Raw genomic sequence first — 24,869 nt, 5'->3', positions numbered from 1 at the left:
ATTTTCACTTCTAGAAAATTTTCATGAGGAAATAATAACAAGTTCATAAAAGTCCACAAATAAATGTATTATTTATTTTCAGAAAGTAATAGAAACAACATCCATTAGTAAGTAATTGAATAGATAAATTATTTGCATCATTTGAAAAATTATGGTAGAGACAAATAATCAAACTGTATGACGAATATGGATGTAGGAAAATACTTCTAAGAAAGTGCATAAACGAGGCTAAAAAGCTGTATGCTTAGATACTAATTTGACTTTTTGAGATGTATATGAGTTTGTAGGCCTGGGGAGTGGATAGTGGCTAGTGATACAGACCAGGATACTTAGATACAGCTCAGTGAGAGAACTGGAGAGTGAGTGTGATTCTCTTCTGTGTATATAGTTATTAATTTTCTAATTTTGTACAATAACCATATATTGCTTTGGTAACAGGGAAAATATAAATAGTAGAAGTTCACAATTTCTTTTTCAGGCCATGCCTTAACATGGAAATAACTGGAAATGTCCCTCCCTCTCTCTCTTCCTCCTGGAAGACACTTTGTTGAACTGAGTCAAGTCCAAGGACTGTTGCACAAACACATGTTGCCATGAAGAAACTCTAACAGAGAAATGTGATTGTTCTTAAAACTTGGAGGCGCTATGCTGGGGGCCAAAAGTGGGAGTTGAAAGTGTCCAGCATTCCCACCCTCGCCTCTTTTCACATCCACTTTATACACTTTGACCAAACGGGGCACCCACCGCACCAAGGGACCTCGAGCTATCCCCTCGCCCAGACTCACCTTAATCACATTCTTTCTCTCCCAGCCTGGCAGAGTAAAGTCATAGTAGCATAAATTTAAGTGAGACTTGCATGCATAACTGGTTATTTTTTAAAGCCAGCTGCATAGTTTAGTTCGTGTTCATTTAGGGAATTTGAATGGAAATGTAAGCCCATTCAGCAGTACGTACACTGAGAGTTTCCTGAAGCAGTCAGAGGGAAAGACCCAGTTTCTGAAGTTGCATAACCTGTATACAGGCGGTTATTTCTCTACATGTAGTCTTATTTCTTCAATGGGTTCTCATTTAAGACTTTTAAGGATTTTTGGTTTGTTTCTTATCAATTCAGTATTGCTTTGTGCCGAATTGCAGGTGAGTCTAGAAGAGCAATCACTATCGGGCAGGCGCTGAGTTCTTGGGTCGGCTCAGGGAAAAAGCTTGATCTTCCTGTAGAGCGGTCATCGCTTCCATAAAAGGAGTTCATTTGCGTAAGCTCTTTCTTAGTTCTGGAAGGATTAATTCAGCAATGTCTGGAAGCAACGTGATGATTCTGAAAACAAGGCTCTGGGAATCTGATTTTCTCTCTCAGAAGGATTTATTGCTTCAGCGTTGGAGCTCGTGTGTGTTTTGTGCACAGAGCTGGGAGTGACGTTCCTGGTCCAAGAAAGGAATTTGTTTCTTTAACAAATGCATATGTAGTGCTTTGTATATGCCAAGCACCGTTGTAAGCTCTTTACAAATTTTAATTCATTTAATCCTTGCAATAACTCTATGAAATAGGCACTATTATTATTCTTATTTTATGAGGTAAGGGATTTGCTTTAAAATCTTGCACTTACTGAATGATAAAGCCAGATTGTACACTCAGGCTGCGTGTCTTTAACTTTGTCTTTGCTGCTTCCAGGTAACGTTTGAGGACTAAAGGTCACAGCCATTGCAAGTTGTTGAGGTTGGTTTGGTGTAAATCTAAACTTACTAATGTTGCCTATTTCCTGATTGCCAGTCAATATTTATCTCACTTGAGAAAGTGATTTTTGGACTTAACTTTTCGAGGGTGATTATTCCTCTTAAATGGCTTTCATGTGCTATGGAACCTTTGCCATCCCAGGGACTTGAACTATTTGAAGACAGAGGTTAAGAACTGCCAAAGAGGGGAGAGGGAACGCCCTCTTCTAGATCCACGGATGAGGAACCTCAGTGTGAATCTGTACATCAGGAGGCTCAGGGCACTTAGGAGACTCTCTAAGGAGGTAAGTTGTTTTGAGGGTTTTAAATCCAGGAGCCCGGCAGATTCCCCACTGTGCTGATGGACAAGATTCACTTGGCTGGTCCCATCTACATATAACACCATCGTCTTGAGCCTCAGTGGAATTAACTTGGCTGTTGATGACATTTGGCATTTGATCAAAATTAATGTAATGCAGCTGAACTTTTAGATCACATTCGTTAATTTTCAAAATGTCGCTGTTTTACCTAACATAAAACTTGGGCCACTCCGTAATGCAAGTGGAAGCACCTGCTTTTTCAGTCTAATAAAAGAAAAATCCTGAGATGTATGTCACCGTCAAGCCATCTCATTTCTTTCTGAATGCATACATAAAATTAAATGCCAAAGACCTCAAAATCGACTGCAGGGATCAGAATAAAGCAATCTCCTTGAAATAACTGCTATCTGTAAGAGCTATAATAAAACTTGTGAACATCAGCTCTGTCCTCCATAAGTGACTTACTATGATATTCTGGGAGTCTGGGTGGCCCTTTGCAATCGGCATTGTTCTTTAATGAACTCTTTCCTAACAACTTAACAACCCTCGTTCAATAATTAATTCCACAACCCATTTAAGGGCCAAATATATGTTATTACCTTTATAATCCAAAGGAAACATTGCAAATCACTACTTTCGAAAAGTGGTTGTTAGAGTTAAAGCAAAATAACATTGATAATGTTAAAGACAGTGTAAAAAGTCAAACAGATGAGATGACAGAACAAAGAGATATTTATGTAACTCCTACCAACAACGGACGGCGCTTACGATTTTTACCTTTCAATACTTAGATAATTATAGAATGGCTCTACCCAAATTCCTCTGTTTCTTTTATTTTTTTGCCACAAGAGTTGGTTTGTGTAGGCTCCTTATGAAGACACATCAAGAGATTTCAGGCTGCTTCACAAGAGTGGTATATACTTCGGCTATATAACAACCTCAGTTAGGCACTGTCTATGCAGATTAGATCTAGAGGGCCCCTCAGCCCCTCAGTTGCCTTCTATTCTTGCCCTGTGAAGCTCAACAGCACCTTCAACACCTCAGCAGCCGATGGAGGCTGAGCAATCTAGTCCAGGGTCCATGGCAGGCTCCTCCCGCTCGGTGGGTATCAGGCCTGTCTCATTTTTGCCTCTCCATTTCCCTCTGCATTGCATATTTGCTCAACATCTCTTTAAACAAATTTACTATGTTAACACACCTCTGTTTAAAGTACTTAAAATAATTCAGTTTTTCTGAATGAATATGGGCTTCATTTCAGCAGACTCCTAGAGCATGAATAACATTTTTTTGATGATGTCAAATCTTGATGATGACACTTAGAAACTATTCTTCCATTGGTGAGTAATTTTAGAAGGGACTTCTAGAGCTGGAAGCAGGTAAAAGTCATTATCAAGCAATAACTAATCAATTTCATTTATTTATTAAACATTTATTGATGTGCACAGTGTTGTATTATTACATACATCTAAAATGTATTCTTAGCTTTTACAGAATTTTCTTATTATTTTTTACTTAGTCTTAACTAGATTATAAAACAAGAATTTAGGGGGAGGGAGGTGGGTTCAGCTGGGGTGGGGTGGAGGGATGGGGAGAAAAGGCATACAACTGTAATTGAATAACAATAAAAATTTTAAAAATAATAAGTTAAAAAATAAATAAATAAAACAAGAATTTGATCATAAGCAGAAATAAATGCTAGTTCTAATTAAAATCCCTGGTTAACAAGGACTAATGCAACTCTGATCATTTTCAGCAAAACAATAAGGCAATTAAAATTTGGGGAACTATCAAAGGAGCTTGAAACACAGCTAGAAAATTGCCAAACATCTGTGAACTTCTAAAGCACATTTTGAAATGTCATGGAAGAAAAACTTTAAGTTTAAAATGGGCTCTTGCAGTCAGCTTTTAATTTCTGTAAGGCTAGTAGAAATCTCAGCAAATGATGGAACGGGTTAATGCTCAACATGGAGTATAAGAGAGGCAGCCTCAGGTGCCTGCAAGCAGGTGGGCCCACGGTGTGGAGCCTACCCGGGTCGCAATCCTGGCCCTGGCGTCATTGACAACAAGTGGTGGAGTGCAGGTCTCTCCTGTCTGAGGGTCATGACTATGATTATAATAATAGAAATGAACTCATGAAGTTATGGTGAGGATTCCATCTGACGTACTTAGAATAGTATCTGCGAGATAGTAAACATTCACAGGATGTTATTAACAATTATTATTGTGGCTGCTGTAGTCACAGGGCACAAGCAGCCTGTGAGCTAATGAGTAATTTAGCTCTGGGTGGTGCACTCACCTCAGACCCCTCCCTTCCTTCCTTCCTTCCTTCCTTCTTTCCTTCCTTCCTTCCTTCCTTCCTTCCTTCCTTCCTTCCTTCCTTCCTTCCTTCCTTCCACCCTTCCTTTCTCCCTCTCTCCCTCCCTCCCTTCCTCTCTTCCTTCCTCCCTCCCTCTCTTCCTTCCTTCCTTCCTTCCTTCCACCCTTCCTTTCACCCTTCCATCCTTCCTCCCTCCTTCTCTCTCACTTTCTCCCCCGTTCTTTTGAAGTGTTATTCTGTCTCTGCTCATCTCTTTCCGTTATCTGCTCTTTCCCTTTGTTGACTTCCAATATGCCCAGCTTCTTTTCCCCTACCATCTTTCTTCCATTTCCACCAACCTCACTAGTGTCCTCCTCAGCTTGTTATGGTCTGCTTAAAAATGCATGTTTCATTACCTCCGCTTTCAAAATAATCTAAAATTTTTATATCTCTACTTTAAAGAAAGAAATAGGCAAGGAAAATGTGTTTGACTTCTTTAAAAACAAAGCCCTCAAAATTAACAAATTATTATATTCATGTCATTGCCCTGGTGGATATATGTTTTCTGAGGAAATAACAAACAGGTTTGTTTTTTAATTTTTTCTTCTACCATGGTAAACCATCAATGACTTCCTTACCCCGAAATGAAGGAAAGGATGAGAGGGAGAGAAGTTTGGACTCCTATGGAGTCTAGTAGCTTAGCATCTGCAGTTTGAACTTCACTCAAACGCAGGATCAGGAAGTTGGACCACACACAAGGGTCCGGGACCATGTGTTGGAGGGTCCGGGACTGTGTGCCCCAGGCAGTTCCAAGCTGAGCAGGGCTGGACAAGTGGAGGTTGGGCGTCATCCATGACCAGGTATGTGGCAGGAGAAATTCCTGTCCTATAAGAAGGAGGACCAGAGGCCTTCACACGGCCCTTCCTCTGGATTATTATGATAGCAGGATTCTTGTATCTTCTAGGTCAGTATATTTGGAGTGACATTCTTTCCTCTTCTTGCCTCTATTTCAGAGCAACTAAGGAGATCATAAACATAATTCAGGGTGAGATGACAAAAGAATGGTTAAGTGCATTCCAAGTACTCATGCTGTCTCCACTGCTCGGGAAAGCATGTATCTGTGTGATTTTGTTCGTATATTTAGTAAGATGCACTATAAATAATATGGGAAGAAAGATTCACTTGTTAGGAAACTTTTTATTAAGGAGTAAGGATTATTTTTTCTATAATAGTTTATCATCATTTATATAGGTTTTAATAGCACAGAATCCTCCCTAATCTAGTAGAAACAGAAGTGAAATGGAAACACAATTCCTTCTGCCTTCCCCACTGAAAAGCCTTCCATGGGTACCTGCTTCATTTAGAGATGACCCAAGATGATTCACAGGCTATCAGTGTCCCATGGCACACTGAACACAGCTGAGATGAAAGCAGACAAGGGTCAGAGCTGAAATCGTTAGCAGACTAACTTTACCGCATAAGCAAGCGTCTCCACTTTCTCCCACACACGTTTTCATCAGCATTCTTAATGGAATGGCAGTTGAAAGAGGTGGCTGCAGACGTACCTGTCTGGGATCCTATTATGTGTCTGCCTTGTATGACCTTCCTCACAACACACTTCCATCCATTCCTCTGGTTTGCATTTGTAGGATGGATGGATGGATGGATAGATTTGGACTGAGCGACAGAGCACGCACTTCATAGAGATCTTATACACGCATCATGGTACTTTGCGTTTGTGGAGCACTTTAGCATTTAGGAAGGGCATTCACCTCCACAGTGGCATCTGTTTCCCAATGATTTTGGTGTATCAAAGTCGGGGCCCACTGAAGGTCAGTGATGATAAACTATCCTCAGGTCACACAGGGGAGAGATGACTTCCTCTTCTCATGAGGCTGTGTTAGAACCTAGGCCTTCTAACACTTTTTCTTGGGGGGACTGCCACTAGCACGGAAACTTGCACGTTTCTGCGAAGAGGCGGCAGTGTACAACAGCCGTGACATACGTGCCCACGTCCTAGGTGCAACCCTGTGAGCAAGTCCGGTAGGTGCCCTTCTCCGTATTGACTTGTTCCACCTCTACAAAATGTATCAACAGGACACCCGCAGGGCACTGACTTGATTTAGAACGGAGTCACACACCTGTTCTTCTAAATATAAACAAATTCGCAACCTGAGCCGTTGGCAATCGTGGAGGGCAAGCAAGTGAAAGCTGGGGTTGGCGCCTGCCTGGAGCTGGGCCCTGGAATTCCAAATGCCCAAGGGCTAAGGGAGCATCATGCCAGGCAGGAGATATTTGGCATTAGGGTCTGATGGTCACAGTGACCTTTTACATCACCAGAGAGATTATCATTATTAGCCTTATCCGTATTGTTATTTTTAAATGTGCCTACTCTGCTCTTGTGGCTCAGCTTGTGTCCAGCTTGTCGATCATTCCAGGTCCTGTTGGATTGTGTGCATGAAATCACTTGAGTAGCCGTGTGTGGAAAAAGCTTATCTCAAGGGAAAGTTTGCTGAGCCCTAGAACACTAAATTAAATTTATAAATGATTTGTATGGTCTATGTAAAGGCAATATTGTCCTGGATTCTGGAGTTCCTGGCTATTCGAAGTACGTGACTACTCTTGATACTATGATGTCTCTTTCCATCCTTGCTCAGACAAATGTTCCACCTTATCCTTAACTGGTGAGTTACTACAGAGCTGAGGCAGGTGTGCAGCCCTGGGAGACGTGATCGATCTGACTGGCCAAAACTCTTAAGATCGTTCAGATTGTAATCATAAGTAGGTTCTGAAAGCATTATTTCTAGATGCCAAGGATCAGCAGAGAAGTCTCTTAATTCTTTTTCAAAATAACTGTTAAATCTTTTTTCATGCACTTGAAAAAAAATTGCATATTGACATTTTTAAATATGTAGAAAAGCACCAAACAATGCTAAAACTATTGCTATCTTTCAGTTTCCTTGTGTATTTCCCCACCTCCAACATGGCAATTTGGTGAATTCTTCTAAAATGTCTTCTAATGTGATCAGATCTTTGGATTCTTGGAATAAATCCTACGTGTGTGTGATGAAATGTTACGTATTTGGATATGGACAGAGATACAGAGGTTGATCTAGTTGTGACTGAGCAGAACTTCAGTCCTTTCATTGAGAGGACTTTCTGCAAAGAGTAACTGGCAGACAGCCTCAGCCACTGCTACCCTGGATTCCACCTCTGCATTCATGCTGCAGGCACCCTCTCCCTCCGCCATTCTCAGCCAAGGACTGAGATGGTAGCTGAGGATGAGGGGGGCTTTAAAGAGAGTGGAAGAGGGAGAGAATGAACACTAGGTGTGGCCCCAATGCTAGTTGCAGACATGGGGCTGCGTTTATCCCACTGATGTCTCCTGTTTGTCCTCAGGAGGAGAGGTTGTAGAAATTACAGCTGTAACCTGAATGTGTGGGGAAGTGGGTATATGCAATGTGAGGAGTGGATGCTGGTGGCCATAGAGTTGTAGTACTTGGATCTTTAAGAGGATCTGGCAGACCCAGTGTGGCTAACAGACACCCCCCAGTTGCTGCCATTCTGGATCTACCACAGTGTTCAGGCTCTGGCCACCATCTCCTCCCACTGCTCCCAGCCAATGACTGAGCAGGGCAGGTGGATGAGAGCTGATCCATTCTTCCCCTTGTAGGATTCCTTTGATTTCTTTGCTCTGGGTCGTTTCATCAGCTTGTCCAGGAGGATTTTTGGGAGCTGCTCTGCAACCTGATCTCTTCCTAATTCTCTTTACTTCCCTCCCTGCTTTCAAGTGTCAGACCAGCAGTGCAGACTGAGGCTCTTCCTGCTTTCTCCTGTGCTCTCCCCACCGCCCCTTCACAGGCTGTTCCACAAAGACAAGTCTTCATGTCTGACACACCTTGGCATCTCCTTTGCAGAGACCTGAAGTTACACACTAGATTTAAGGCTTAACCCCAACTTCAAGAGTTTCTCTTGCTCTCCCATTGCCCCTCCCTCTGGTGTGCTTTCCTTCTGTGAAACTTTCATCCTCAGGCCATCTCTCTCCACCTGGTGGCATGGGCATTGGCAGGCAGGGTGTGTGAACTCTGTCATGACCAAGGGTCCCATGCTCAGAAGGGCCCAGTGCTTGGTTGAATGCTCTCTTATCATTGCATTAGTTTGCCATTGCAAAGTCCCACAAACTGAGTGGCTTGAACAATGACAATTGACTCTCTCATAGTGCTGGAAGCTAGAACTGAACTCCTGTCCAAGATCAAGATGTTGGCAGGGTTGGTTCCTTCTGAGGCTGTCAGGGAGGATCTGTTCCAGGCCTCCTCCTTAGCTTCTGCTGGTTTGCTGGCAATCCTTGGTGTTCCTTGGCTTGCAGACACATCACCATGATCTGTTTTTATGTTCACATGATGTTCTGTGTCTCTGTGTCCAAGTTTCCCCTTTTTGTAAGGACACCAGTCATACTGAATCAGGGTCCACCCAGATGACCTCATCTCAACTAATTATATCGTGATGACCCTATTTCCATATAAGATCCCATTCTGATCCCCTAGGGGTTAGGACTGAAATATATTAATTTGGGGGACACAATTCAACTTGTACCAGTAATTATGATGAAATTCCTCGTAATTTTTATTTTGCACTGGACTCTACAGATTATGTCCTAGCTCTGGACAGCTAATTCCAGGCTTTAATCTGCCTTAACATGTTGGATGTCAAGACAGAGTGCCTTTTCTTTTTTCCTAAAATTATAGTAAAGTCCTCCCCAGCCCCTCCTCCTCAGAATGCCTGATTGGCCTTGATGGATCATCTAAACTTTTCTAACCAATCCCTGTGACCATAAAGACCCTATACTCCCAATGGCCAGGCCTGGGGTTTGTGACTCCCAAATCACATTGCCCGCCATTGGGAAGGGGCAGGGGAGCACCGTCTGGGCCACTTATATGGACCAGGCTAATGCTCGTTGCATTGAATGGAGTTTGTAGCTTTCCAATTAATGCTGTAACCTGGAATGGTTTCTGTTGTGTAAGAATTATCTGTGGCTTGGAAGTCTAAAAACAAAAGCACCAATAAAGTCCTCTGTTTGGCATTTTAAAATATTTTTTGATAACCTGATACGTGTTTACATTATTATTAATCTCTTGGAGTTTCCTAGATTTTGAGTCACATGTTCAAATGTAAATGTTCTTTACAAATGTGTTCGAGACTGAACTGGCAATCTTAAACTTTTCTCCTGTGTATAGTTGCTTATGCCTGAATTGGCTGAATTGTGTCCCAAGTTCATATGTTGAAATCCTAACTCCCCATCCCCAGCAGCTCCAATGTAACCGTATTTGGAGATAAGGTCTTTACAGAGATAATCAAGTTAAAGTGAGGTCATTAGGGTGGGCTGACATCCAGTATGACTGGTGCATTTGAAAGGAGATTGGACTCAGATGTGCACAGAGGGAAGACCAAGTGAGGACGCAGAGATAACACAGCCATCTATAAGATAAGGAGAGTGAGGTCTCAGAAGAAACCAGCTCTGCCAACATTTCGGTCTTGGACTTCTAGCCTCCAGAATTGTGTGAAAATAAACTTCTGTTGTTTGAATCAGAAAGTCTATGGCAGCCCTAACAAATTAGCACAATGCCTAAGGTTTTGTATTTGCATTTCTTTTTATTATTTAAGGTTATAATTTTTCCCTAGAAAATGCATTTATAGTTCAAGTACCTTCCGAGACTTTCCATGTTTCATAATATCTTGCTGTTTCTCTTCTCTCATCTCACTATAAATTTCTTGTTTCATGGCCATTTCTCTTCTGAACTCTGGGGACATTGTTTCATTGCTTTCTGTCATTTATTTTGTGTGTTATGAAAAGAATTTTAATATAAAAACAAATAATTTGTCCTTTGTAGAAAACCTCTTTATTATCCTTTCTGTGTTTTTGCAGAATGTTATTTCCTTTATTGGTGAAGTAAAAATATATCATTAAGAATATATGTCTTTTTCCATTCATTTTGTCTGGCAATCGAGGGCCCCTTTGCCCTGAAACCTCAAACTGTGTTCAGTTCAGAGGAATTTTCTTATAGCATTTTTAGTATTACCTCTTATCTTGCTCCTTATGAAACTGTTGTTGTGTGCATGCCGTGGTCCTACATACCTTTCACGTGTCTGCTGTCTTGTCTGTCATCATTTTCATATCTTTTTTCTTAACTCTTGGTTATTGAATAATCTCTGGGGCATGTCTTCTGCTTTAATGGACTAAGGTTTCACTACCTACATTGCAATTTTAAATCTGGAGACAGTAATTCTTTCTAGATTGCAGATGGCTGTTGCTTTATGTATGTTGATTTAATATACATACATATTATGAAAGAATTCCCCTCGTTAACTAACATCCATTATCTTGTGTGTTAACCTTCTTTTTGTGTGTAAGAACATGTAAGTTCTTTTGGGAAATTTCAATTGCATAATACAGTATTATTTATCTATCATTGTTACCTTGTTATGCATTCAATCCTCAGAGCTTATTCATTTCACACCTGAAAGTTTGTACCTTTTTTACTAAACTCTTTCTGTCCCTTCCCAGCCCCTGGCAACCACACTGCTTTTCTATGCTTTGTTCCTGTGAGGGTGACCTTTTTTGTTCTTCTTCTTTTTTTTTTTTTTAAGATTTCACATATAAGTGATACCATACATGTTCGTCTTTCTCTGTCTGGCTTATTTCACTTAACATAATGCTTTCCAGAAAATGTCACATTTTCTTCATTTATTAATCCATTGACAGACACTTAGGCTATTTCCATACATTGGCTATATCAGATAACGCGGCAGCAAATGTGGAACTATAACTGTATCTTCAAGATAATGACTTTGTTTTGGATAATAACCCAGAAGTGAGGTTGCTTGGCAATATAGTAGCTCTCTTTGTAACTTCACGTGGGACCTCCACTCTGTTTACCATAGCGGCTGCACCCATTTATATTTCCACCAGCCTCCTCACCAGCATTTGCTCTCTCTTGTGTTTTTGATAATAAACTTCCTGACAGGTGGAGGTGACACTGTGTTGTGGTTTTGATGTGAATGTCCCTGGTGACCGTGGTGCTGAGCACCTTTTCCTGTACCTGTCGGCCATCTGTGGCCATTTTTCTTTGGAAAAATAGCTGCTTGATTTGTCTGTACACTTTAAATTTGGGTTATTTGGTTTTTTGTTTGGTTTTGTTTGTTTGTTTTTGCTGTTGAGTTGAATGAGTTCCTTGTATTATTCTGGATATTTACTTCTTATTGGATATGTGGTTTGCAAGTATTTTTCCAGACTGTAGGTTGCCTTTTCATTTTGTTTATCATTTTTTGCTCTGCAGAAGCTTTTTAGTTTGATGTAATCCCGCCTGCTTAGTTTTCCTTTTGTTGCCCATAATTTTGGTGTTGAAGAGATTTTTGCCAAGACCAATGCCAAGGAGCTTACTCCTATATTTTCTTCTTGGAGTTTTAACGTTTTAAAACTTATGGTCATGCCTTTAATTCATTTTGAGTTTATTTTTGCCTATAGTGTAAAATAGCAGGTCAATTTCATTCTTTTGCCTGTGACTATCCAGTTTTTTCAACACCATTTATTAAAGAGACTTTCCTTTCCCCCTTGTATATTCTTGGCTACTTTGTTGTAAATTAATTGGCCATATATACATGGGTTTATTTCTGGAATCTCTACTATGTACTGTTGACCTTGTGTCTGTTTTTATGCCAGTATCATACTATTCTGATTTAAAAACTTTGAATATAATATATACTTTGTATATACAAAGTATATACAAAGTAATATACTTTGAAATCAAGAAGTGTAATTAATGCCTCCAGCTTTGTTCTTTCCCAAATTCCTTTGGCTATTCATGGTTTTTGTGGTTTCATATGAATTTTAGAAGTGTTTCTTTCTACTTTTGTGAATAATGCCATTAGAATTTTGACAGGGATGTATTAAATATGTAGATTGCTTTGGGTAGTGTGGACATTGTAACAATATTAACTCTTCCAATCTATGACTATGGAATAGCTTTCTATTTATTTGTGTCTTCTTCAATCTCTTTCATTAGCGTTTTATTGTTTTCAGTATACAGATCTTCCACCTTCTTGGTTAAATGTATTCCTAGGTATTTTATTCTTTTTGATGCAATCGTAAATGGGATTGTTTTGAAATTTCTTTTTCTGATAGTTTGTTGCTGGTATATAGAAAGACAACTACTTTTTGTACATTGATTTTATATCCTGCCACTTTGCTAAATGTGTTTATTAGTTCCTACAGTTTTTTACAAAATCTTTAGGGATACACACACACACACACACATATTCATCTGCAAATAGAGAGTCCTCTCTTCTGCCTTTTTGATTTGGATGACTTTTACTTGTGGGTTTTTAAATTTTTTCCCTTAGTGCTCTAGCCAGGACTTCCCTTACGATGCTGAATGAAAGTGTTGAGAGTGCACATCCTTGTCTTGCTCCTGATCTTAGAGAAAAAGCTTTCAGTATTTCATTATTAAGTGTGATGTGAGCTGTGTGCTTGTCATATATTGCCTTTATTGTGTTGAGACCGTTCACTCTGTATCAAGCTTGTTGAGAGTTTTTATCATGAAAGGATGCTGAATTTCATCAAGTGCTTTTTCTACATGTCTTGAGATGATCATGTGATTTTTATCCTTTCTTTTTTTTTTTTTTTTTAATGTGGCATACACTTCTATTGCTTTGCAGATGTTGAATCATTCTTGCATCTCTGGAAGAAATTCCACTAGGTTATGTTGTATGATCCTATGTGTTGTTTAATGAAGTTTGCTAATATTTTGTTGAGGATGTTGCTTCTATGTTTATCAGGGATACTGGACTTTAATTTTCTTTTCTTGTAGTGTCCTTGTCTGCCTTGGTATCAGGATAATGCAGGCTTCATAAAATGAGTTTGGGAGTACTTCCTTCTCTTAAATTTTTTGCACAAGTTTGAAAAGTATTGGTATTAGGTCTTCTTTAAATGTTTGATAGCATTTGCTAGTGAAGCCATTTGGCCCTAGACTTTTTTTTTTAAATGATGGTTTTGATTATGGATTCAATCCTCTTACTAGTAATTGATCTGTTCATATATGTCATTTCTTCATAACTTAGTCTGGGTGGGTTTGATGTTTCTAGGAATTGATTCATTTCTTCCAGGTTGTCCAGTTGCATAGAGAGGTTAGGTCACCTGCCTCTGGCCTCACAGCTGTTAAATGGCAGAGCTGGAAGTTGAGCCCAGCAGACTGCTTCTAGAGCCTGCTTGATTAAACATAACTGTTTTCAGTCTCTTTTCTTTGTCAGCTAAACCCTACCCGAGGAGCACCAACCTCAAATGTTGTACAAGTACCAGTGGCAGACACATGATCCTCTCTGAGAGTTCAGACAGTATAGCAAGTACATTTTTGGGAGCAATTTCGTTCAGTATTAGGTTTTAGACTATTTATCTACTTACACTCTTCAGACTAAAGATAGACATACTGTATGAAAACCACAGACAAGATAAAAATACATGTAAGTGAGGAGATGATTAACTGATTAGAAGTGAGGTGAACTAAAGGTTACATTAGCCCCATGCTGCATGACGCCAGGCCCTGCAGGGCCAGGGCTGGAGGGAGGCCGGTTGGGCATCCTGAGTGATTCCTTGGTTCTTGTGCTCCAGGTGCCCCCCGCCTCACCCTATCCCTGGGCCCGAGGTGAGTCCTGGAAGATAGGGGTTTTGGACTTGTCCGGGCTGGGCTTTATAGCCATAAATACCAGAAGGGAAACATGATCGATTCCACAACTCACAACGTGCGTAAGATAAAAAAACTAGTAACTGATAAGAAACGCAACTGTTGTTGGAATCTAAAATTAGAGAAAAAATTCTCTAGTGATTCCTCACAGAGAACCCTTTGTAGAGTATCATGAAAAATGTTCTCAGCAATGTCAGAGTGGCGGAGTTGAGGAGTGTCCTAGGAAGAGGCCCATGGCTTGACATCAGCTGTAATTCAGTGGAAGTGGTGACCTCATATGAAGTCTCAAGGCAAGATATTCCCATGGTCCAAGCTTATCCTTTATTGTTTCACTTATTTCTGAATTCCATCCAGACAGATAAGAGACTTAAATTTTGTTGACCCAGCTCGCTTATTTTATTGAATGTAGTGCATAATTACAATCTTTGTGTGTGCTGATATGTGTGTGAATGTGTGTGTTTGGGGGGAAGCAAGCCAGGGCTCGGTTATCAGTTCAAGTGTATCTGCAATTTGCACGATGTGCGGCACTTCCGAATGACCTGAAATGTCTCTAATTGCAGTTCAGGGTGCTTGGCTGCCACGAAATATGAGATCTAACAAGATAAGGGGACAAGCAGTTATCAGGAATGTAGTAGCAAGGAGAACAATGGGAAGTTAGAGACAGTGGCAAACTAACATTGGCTTGGCTTGGCTTGGCTCTTGCAATGTGGGAAGCCCAGAAAGATTTAATTGGATGAGTTCCTCAATCATTTCTTTATCTAATGATCAGTCATATTTGGTATCATGACAGATGGCAGAGTTCTGTTGAAATCCAGACGGCTTTGAATAAGGCAATGTGTGAAAACTCATTAGCTCCTCCTACAATAACTTCATTAATATTCAGTAATTAGGTTTAACTTGTAGTTGGATGTGTTGGAGGTTAGGGCTTGGGGCTTGTTAGGGGAACACTTCTCTAAACTGCACCCGATTAAGCTGCAGTAAAGAAATCTAAATGCTCACACCGTTGGGTATGGGGCTAGAATAATATTCTCTTTAAACATCTGCTTTCCCCCCATCGCAACTATATTTTCAATTAGAGTTTGTGCATTTGGGGGCAATCTAAGTCTTCCTATTATTTCATAATTCAAATTATAGAGTTAAAAAGTATATTTCTTAATAGAATTATCAGCCTGTATATCTTTGGGGCAAAATTACTAGCTTTCACTTCTCCAAACCCCTGTTCTCCATTTTAACCCCTACTCTTGAGGGGCAATGTCGTGGTTTTGGAAAGAGAAGACATCATGTTTCAGATGAGCACAGAGAGTGAGTATTTTTAATGAGAATGAGGTAACTGGGTCCCAGGGGGTCTGCAGCTCTGTAAGATACAGTGTGGCTGACCTTGGCTCAGTGATTCTCTTTTTAAGGGGAGAGATCAAGATGAACTCATGAATAGTTTAGCAACAATTTGATTACCCCCAACCCCCTGCCCCATTCCTTAGGAAAGCTAAAATGTCAAAGAGTCTACACTATACATTAAATTTAACATCTTCCAATTATAAGGGTTTTCTTCCTGCTAGTCTTTATGTCACATTTGGTTCCTAGGGTGGGGAAGGGGAAGTATGGATTGCATTATAGATTTATTCTACCACCCAAATCTTCTTCTTTGGACTAAGAGTCTTGCAGGGGTTGCAATCCTTTACCTCAGTAACATCAGCACCATCCCATTCTGGGTTGTGGATCACATTTCGCTATTTGGACACATCTGACTCACTTATTTTAGTTGATTTTAAATTTCGTCTCAGGTTCAGCTGAAGTTCTAACCCCTTCACATATTCACTCTTCTTTCCCCTGGAGCAAGTGCTTTAACCTTCTGTTTTAGCAAGTATTTCTCACTCTTCACCCTGGATTATAGTTCACAATATCCAGGTCTTACTGTTCTTACTGCGCTGAGTTCCTTTCAAAGACAAGATAAATACCAGATTCGACACTGGATCCTTTAAAGGGCTAGCTAAATTTTCCTTAAAGAGTACGTATGCAAAGTATATTTGTTGAATGCATATGTGTAAGGTGCTATTTGGGCAATGCAAAGATAATGGTACTTAGTTATTAATGGGCTTTTACATATCTTTTGGAGTATAAGCTTAGTACCGTACATAGGATGTGGCTGAAACTATTGAAATAAACTGTAGGCGACCCAGATGTCAGACTTCCCCTTGAAACTGTTTGCCCATGTCCTCCCCACTCTGATAAGATAAATCCAAGCATTAGTCAGTGTAGAATCTACTGAAGATGAGGAAAAGCAGAAGGGTGGGCTACCGCATAAACAATGGAGAACTTAGAAAAGTTTAGGGATTGGCCTCTTCTTTTTTATTCTGCCAATTTCCTCTGGTCCCTTTTCATCTTCTTTCCACAAAGCACCCAGCTCCCCTTAAATACCCTGCTCTCATATATTTCTGGAGGTCTGCAAATCCTTTGCTCCTCTATTACATGAGGACTTCGCCTCTCCTGACTTGTCTATAGTGCACAACAAAACGCCTTTGGTCCCTACCGGCCAGCCTTCTTAAAAGGTATGGATTATATGCATTCAATGATTTAAAGGAACCTTTATTAAAACTATGAAATTTTGTTGATAATTAATGCATTAACAAAAATTAACATTATTTAATAATATGCCTATCTTAGCTGTGGCAGATGGGAAAGTTCTGTAAGACAGAATTATAGCCATTTATTTGTTTGAAGAAGATTAAATGCAAGTTATGACCCAACTCAGGAAGCTTTCAATTTTGAGGGCCTACCTGGGAATGAGCAGGGAGTTCCTGATTCTGTGTCAAAACCATTTTAGGTTATTCAAATACACCTGTGTGTGTTTACTGACGATCAATGAGAGTAAGTTACCTGAATACAACTCAAGAAGAATAAAGAATATTGCAGACTCCATCAAGCTATTTTAAGTAGACTGCATGGAGCAAAATTTGGGAGAAGTTTTATACCCTAAGCTCTTCTTTCTTTATACTTTCATCCTAAAATGCTCCTATACCTCTTCTTTTTGCTGAAATGTAATTGATGACTCTGAAAGGCAATTGAATTAATATTAATTTCAATAGTACTTCATTATTTAGATTATCATTCAAAACTAATGATTGAATAGGTATCATTATAATTATTACTTTTTTAAAAAGATTTTATTTATTTATTTTTAGAGAGAGGGGAAGGGAGGGAGAAACAGAGGGAGAGAAACATCAATGTGTGGCTGCCTCTCACGTGGCCCCCACTGGGGATCTGGCCTGCAACCCAGGCATGTGCCCTGACTGGGAATTGAGCTGGCGACCCTTTGGTTCACAGCCCATGCTCAATCCACTGAGCTACACCAGCCAGGTATAATTATTACTTTTAATGATCACAGCTAACTTCACCATTTCTCAGATGTTTTGACTTGCTGAAGATGTTCCACTCTGGTTTTTAAGAGACCACTCATCTTCCCACAAAAAGCCGTAGATTATGTGTCCTAAGGCCAGTCATACCTTTGCCTTCCATCTCTGCCTGCCTTAATTCTCCTTTTCTACCGAGATTATCAGAGACTATTAAGAATGAACTTACTTCAGGAATAAAGTAACTTAAAATAACTTACTTCATTTTCAGAAATAGCCCACTAAGTTGGGAGTCATAGGATGGTTAAAAGAAAGCAGGCCAGCTCGAGTAGATGACTGGCAGGGAGGCGGGCTTTCAGAAGTGACCTTCTAGCTACAAGGAGATGCTTCTGCATTAGAGCCACATGGAGCTGAGCAAACCCAACTGGAGTGTCACCTACAGTGTGAAGTAAAATGGCAGAGTCACCCAAAACCAAGCCAAGCCAAAACCAAACAAACACACCCAGAAGCTACAGCCCAGTGGTTACTTTTCTGAGTTCCCTGTCTTTTCTATGGAGATTCCTCCATGAGTATTTTCAGTCAATACTGTTCTACTTTACAAATTTATTTTGGAATCAAATTTCCATTAAGGGGCCTAGAATTAAACACATTTTTAGAGCATAACTGTTAAAAACACATTGAGACAAAACTATACGAAGTGTTATAAAGTCATTTCACCACACTGTCTTATGGATAAAAACAATTAATGTCACGTTCAAATAGGAAGGACAGACTCTTCTTTATTTTAAGAAAGAAATATTTGAAAGTAATTTACACTCCAATTATTTCAACATGAATGTCAGCTGCATTAAGTCTGCATTGCTGAAAAGGTGAGTAGAGCCAGTTGCTAACTCCCTGTACTCATTTTTAGAAAAATTATTTCTTGTATTAGGTTAATTAAAACAAATTGAAGAATTGAAGCACATCTCCTTCCTCCCTTCCTTCCTTCCTTCCTTCCTTCCTTCCTTCCTTCCTTCCTTCCTTCCTTCCTTCCTTCCTTCCCTCCACAAAAGGGCAGGGCATTACAAGGCATGAGAGCGTGTTGGGTTGGTAGGCAGTAAGTAGATCCACTGTAGTAGTCATTGAGGCCTCTTCAGTGTTGGCAGGTTAGGCAGTTAAGTAGACTTTTTGGATGTGTTTGCAGTATGCAAATGACCACATAACCCAACTGTCCATGGAATGGGTTCTCATTGGCTAGTATCACAGAGAGGCCAATGCTTGAATCATATCGGAGGTCTGAGCCACCAGCTCCCTTTTCAGAGGTCAGACTGAAGCAGGCACAGGAGGCAAGAGGGTTGGGATAACCCAGGCAGAGCCTCAGGTCCTTGCACAGCTTTTGTCCTTAAAGCCACACTCTTCACAAGACATTCATTAACATTTAGTGGCCATGCTGGACCTCAGGTACACAGAGTTAGTTGGATTGACTCCATCAGTTGGGTGCCCTGTTACTAGCATAATGTTATTATGTCAAAATCATCACTTGATGACTATTGTTGTCCCCTCTGTGACTTTTCCCCAGTTCCACCCCCTTCCTGTGTATTGGCACCTAATGCATATCCTTAGAATTCACCTTCAACCAGGCACCTATCAGGGGTGTCCAACCCACGGGCAGTATGCAGCCCAGGATGGCTGAGAACATGGCCTAACACAAAATCATAAATTTACTAGAAACATTATGAGATTTTCTTTTTTGTGATTACATGTCACAATGTATTTAATATGTGGTCCAAGACAACTCTTATTCTTCCAGTGTGGCCCAGAGATGGCCATAGATTGGACACCCCTGATTCTGCATGTTGACCAACCTATAAATATTATTTAATATATCATTTTAAAGTTTATACAAATAATTATTTGGTATGGACTGTACACACTGAAACTTGACTATTTCTCATTCAGCATGATGTTTTTGGCATCTATGTTGATAAATACAGCCTGATTCTTTTACCTGCAGCCTAGTATTCTATGGTGTAATTATACCACAATTTTATCTATTCATTCTCCCCTGCGAGCATTTAGATTGTTTCCAAATTTTTGTTACTATCAGGCTTAAAGTATAAACAATACTCTAATGAACAACCATGTCCATGTTTCTGGGTGAGCTTATGCTAGATTTTCTTTCAGATAAATAGCAAGAATTGAAATTTCTGAGGCTTGAGGAATATATGCATTTTTTAAATTTGTTTTTCAAAGTGGCTGTACCAACTTTTTTTTTGCCATCTACAGCCCAGGAAAACTCCCAAATAAATGTATATACAAACAACAGTCATTTAAAAGAAAACAGCCTGCCAGGGACGTGGTTACGACATCATCCAAGGCTACATAAGGTGAAGTTCTTGACAAGGCCTTGCCTTAGCACTGATCTGCGGCCCCTGGGGAAGAGTTTCTACACAACTATGTCCGAGGCAGGACAGAAACAACCACAGAATCAGCCTCCAAGTAGTTCTCCATTTGTCACTTGGTTGGTGTTTTTTAATAAGCTGATGGAATTTGTCTGATCACAACCTGCATGACTTCACAACGGCCTTCAGGTGTTCTGACTCACCTGTGTATCTTCCAGGTCACATCCGTACGACTAGCTCCCTGTTTAACCTGCTGGAGGCAGGGCATGACACGTTGGGGTCGGCGACTTGCTGAAGCACCCGCCCCCTGTGCTAGCATGCCTGCATGAAGCAGCTACCTAGAAAAGAGCTGTGAAAGATTCATCAATCACAGGATGTCTATTATTGGACTTAAAACACCTTCTTACTGTGGCATAGATTTGCATTGATTGCTATAGGCTGTGAGTAATATGCTGCCTTCCCTCCTGCCTGGTGCTGCCTCTGTGTTTGGGCTGGCAGCTCGGATGTATGGGCTGATTTGCTCTCTTCTTTAGATCCTCGTTCTGCATGGCAGAGACAATGGGGTGTTAAATGGAATACAGATATGTTAGGTGACTTGACTTGGTGTGCAGTCATTAAACTTAATATTATGGCGAACAATTAGTAAGTGGAGTATATGATCTGATAAAGATGGTTTATGCAAATTTGGTGTCAGAGGCAAGCTGGGAGCTGCTCTCTGACACTAAAGCATGGTATATGGAAACAAGCAAAGAGAATGCCTGAAATCACGGGATGACGGCCATATTTACATTTGTCTCTCATATATATTGCTCTTTCTGTGACGATGATGGACCCAGCCCATGTCCTTATGCAGCCAAACAAGCGAAAGTAGTTTATATGAAGGACGGTCTTTTTACTATTTTTTAAAAAAAGTCTTAGAAGGGGATTGATTTGTCTATGCAGTATGTTTTGAAAGTGTTCTTTGGAATCTTAAGATGCTTTAAATTTCACAAGTAATAATTGTTATTGATAATAGTCACCATTTATTGAATATGTACCAGACACAGTTCTAAATGATTTAAATCGCTTAATCTTTATAATAATTTAGAACGAGGCTTTATTACTTACATTTCCAAAATATAAAAGTTACATTTAGATCAAACAACTTAAATTAATTTCTTTGTGTTAATGTGATCAGTCTCAAAAGTGCCTTTGGGAAGCATGAGTTTTTTCTAGTAGTTTGTGAGGAGCACCAAAAGGAAGCAAATACGCCCAGGCAGGGAGCTTGGAATCACCTGCCATTTTCAAAAATAACCTTCTCACCGGTGTTTTGTACAAGTGATCGTCAGCTTTTATACAACTTCCTTTTGTGTAACTGCTACATTTTGACATGTCACACTGATGCCTCCCATCCCTTCCATAGGTCAGATTCAGGCGTACACTTCTCAGTGGTCAGTGAACAACTTTAACTATAATACAGTGGTGCCACATTTATATCCGTGGCTCAGTTTCAGCGACGTCTTCATTTTTGTGCTTATAGCAGTGTTCATTTGTGTGAGAAAGTGTTTTTTACATTTTAATTTATTTTATAAAAATAGTAACAAAGACTATCAGTTCCATTGCTAATATAATAATAATAGTCATCATAAGGGAGAATTTACGATCATGGTGACTGGGACAAGGATGGATGTTATTAACCTCAACTGCGTGCTCAATGCAGTTTACTAATATTGCACGTACATGAATTTTTGCATTTTACAATATAACATCAAATTGTTGTTTTATTTGGAGACACTTTGCAGAAAATAGGCTTTGTGAATGATGGGGCTTTCATTCCTAGAAAATGAATAATTTTGCATTAGTAAGATCTCCTTGCCCCCCAGTGGTTTGTTCTTTGTGGGAAGGTTGGCTTCAGCCCACTGGCGGTGGTGCTGCAGTTGTGAGCTGGATGGATTCATGGTAGGACAGGGAGAGAGCCAACCAGGAGAGAGCCCAGAGACCAACCAAACGCAGGAGAACTCAAACACGAGGTGGGACAGTGGAGGAAATGCAACAGCCAGCAGGTTGTCAGTGGGCTTCGATGTTATGGATTCAGGAAATAGGGCAAGTCCCAGAACCTTCTTTGCTGTAAGTTAAGCCACAAACACATAACACAGAGTGTAACAGATTTCTTGAATTAACCTTGATTCCCTTCTTGTTAGCCCTCCTCTATTCTGATAGAAAACGTGTCTCCGATTCCAAAGTCTACTCAGAATATCACTGCTTCTCATCGCCTCCACTGTGAAACCCGCCCCAGCCACCGTGACTCACCTGAACGAATGGCTGCAGCAGCCTGCTGCTCCGCACCTGCCCTCACAGTCACATGGGCCAGAGCGATTCTTTAAAAGAAAGAAGGCAGATTATGTTCCTCTGCTCCAAACCTTCCACTGGTCACTCATCTTACTCAGTAAAAAGCGGAGACTTTACAATGGCCCATACGTCTGTGTATCTTGCAGGTCATATACATAGGTGAGCCCCCCCCCCCACCCTCAGTCCTCTCTGACCTCCTCTGTTGCTACCCCTCCAACTCCCCCCACCTCCGACCACCCCTGGTCTCTGCTCTTCCTTGGGCATGCAAGGCTGCTCCATTTATACAGCCAGTTATTGAGATAGCCACGTGACCACCTCTCTTACTCTTTAAGTCTTTGCTTACTATGAATGCCTAACTGAGGTTTACCCCAACTGCTCTTTTTCAGCACAATGACCATTTTATTTTGTATAGTTTTATATTTACAGAAAAGTTGCAAGGCCAGTGTTCCCACACACCTCGTACCCAATTTCCTCTGGTGTTCACACCTTGTATTAGTATGACCCGTTTGTCACAACTAACTAACCAATGTTGATACATAATTATTCGTTGAAGTCCATGCTTCATTCAGACTTTGGAATTTTTACTTTCAGCTCTTTTTCTGCCCCAGAATCCCCTCCAGAACACTGTGTGACATTCAGTCGTCATGTCTCCTTAGGCTCCTCTTGGCTAGGAGAGTTTTTCACTTATTTTTTGATGATCTTGACAATTTTGAGGTGTACTGACGGGGCAGGGATTTTGTAGAACGTCTCTCACTTGGTATCTGCCTGTTTTTCTCACGATCGGGCTGGAGGAATGCGCTTTGGGGATGAAAACCTCAGAGGTGAAGTTCCATTTTCATCACGTCATACCAAGGATACACGTTATCAACATGATTTATAGTGTCTTGTGTTGACCTTTATCACGTGGTTGAGGTCGTGCTTGCCAGGTTTCTCAAATGTAAAATCACTCTTTTTCCCCCCCTCCCTGCTTTTCAAACTGCTGTTCTTCAGGAGTCACCATGCTCCACTCACACTAAAGGACTGGAGAGCTAGGCTCTGTCTCCTTATGGACGGAATATTGGCTACATTATTTGGAATTCTGCATGGGAGTCTCTCTCTCTCTGTCACTATCAATCAGCCTACCTATTATTTATTAATTTATTCAGTCATGCATTTACATCAGTGTGGGCTCCTCGATATGTGTTTTATGCTCTGGCCTATAACCCAATTCTATGTTACTTATTTTTGTTCAACTTGTTCCAGCTTCAGCGTCAGGAGCTCCTTCAGTTGGCTCCTGTGTCCCTGCATCATTGTGAGCCTATGAGTGTGTGTTGGAATATTTAACCCTTCCTGAGTCTCCAGCACGACGAAAAGATGCTCCAGACTTATCTTGTGTGTTCCCTACCCCAACCCTCAAATCAGCCTTTCTCTAAGGAGCCTGTGTTTTTATTGAAGACTGGGATAAGAAACCCAGATCTGGGCTCTACATGTGCTTGTCGCTGCTGGGGTGTTACTGCATTTGGGTCCTCTGGGCTTCCCAACGAGGGACTAGATCAACCAGTCTTTCTAAAATAGTGCCTTTACATGTTTCCGAGTCCCTGCAGCCTTTCCTGTCATTTATCCCTGCTGTTATGCGTCACCTTATGACATCCTGCCCACTCTATTTATTTACTTCCTTATGCATCTACCTAAGGAAATGTGAGTAAATACAAGTAGCATAATAGCGCCCATGGCGATTTTCCTCCTCTGGGAATATTTGCGGGGGGTGGGGTGGCCGGCAGCGTTACTCTCAGAAGGAAAGCACAGCCCTGTCATTAGCTGTCAGGCAACAAATAAAAACAGTGAGAAATCATGGCGTGCCTGAGCATGCCACCTGCGTGAGCTCTCCCTGCTCCCCTGCCCTCTGGGTTTCTGAGCCTGGGCACCTGTGACAGTGGCGTGCCAGGCTCCCACCACTGGGCATGCCAGCAGGTCACCGTCCAGAGGCGACTGTCAACTTGGCTCCTTGGAGCCTTCATCGGAAAACAGACGGAGCACACAATGGGCAATCTTTAAGTTTCACTCCAAATAATTATATTCACACAGTAGAGATAAAGCACTCAATGGGGTGGGGCTGAAGGGCCCTGAATTAGCCGCATCGATCTGGGCAAGTGATGGATAGGTTCCCCAGTGCAGGGGAAAGCCTCACAGAGTGAAGAGCTTTATCTTCTATTAAAAAGCTCTATGGGTGAATCTATCAGGCTATTTGACAGGTAAATTAAGCAGGGTTCCAGCTCCCAAGAAGCCCAACTCATATTCCTACTGGTAGCAACAATCATGGCCCTTTCCATCCACCGGGCTTCCCCTTCTGGAGCTTACCTGGCTCTAAGACCAGCCTCAGAATTGCTGCCTGCATCTTCCTGACTGTCGAAGCCCAAGCCCTGAGAGCCACCCACAGCTGCTGCTGCTTCTCCTGGATGTGGCTATTCCTGGAACAGGCAGGCTCTTCCTCTTGCACAACCCACCCAGAGGGCAATTAATTCATTCGCTGTGCTGGGGGAAAGCTGTGACCCTTATGAGGCACATTTTGGTCACTGATGAACCATGACATTGAAGTAAGTGAATTCCATGTGGGGACAGAGACACCCAGTGCTTTCCACTTACTTCAAACATAGCCCAGTGGGAAAAAAAAGCCTGTCAAGGTCACTTTCCTGAGGACTGAAGAGAGACAGTCTGAGGTTGCAGGAAGGAACTAAATAAACAAATTACATGTCAGGTATTTATTAAGCATGTCATGC

General features: G+C 41.0%; 1 long non-coding RNA gene across 1 annotated transcript; it reads right to left on the bottom strand.

Moving 5' to 3' along the window:
• Nucleotides 1-5,089: 5,089 nt before the first annotated feature.
• On the bottom strand, nucleotides 5,090-24,517 carry LOC123480149 (uncharacterized). Its single transcript, XR_006656034.2, has 4 exons — nucleotides 24,451-24,517; nucleotides 22,075-22,142; nucleotides 19,989-20,134; nucleotides 5,090-5,341 (listed from the first exon to the last, which is right to left on the bottom strand). It is a non-coding gene; the product is annotated as an uncharacterized lncRNA (long non-coding RNA).
• Nucleotides 24,518-24,869: the final 352 nt, after the last annotated feature.

The sequence above is a fragment of the Desmodus rotundus genome, chromosome 2 (genome assembly GCF_022682495.2).
Source record: "Desmodus rotundus isolate HL8 chromosome 2, HLdesRot8A.1, whole genome shotgun sequence".
NCBI lineage: Eukaryota > Metazoa > Chordata > Mammalia > Chiroptera > Phyllostomidae > Desmodus > Desmodus rotundus.
This window is presented reverse-complemented; position numbering and strand designations above follow the sequence as displayed.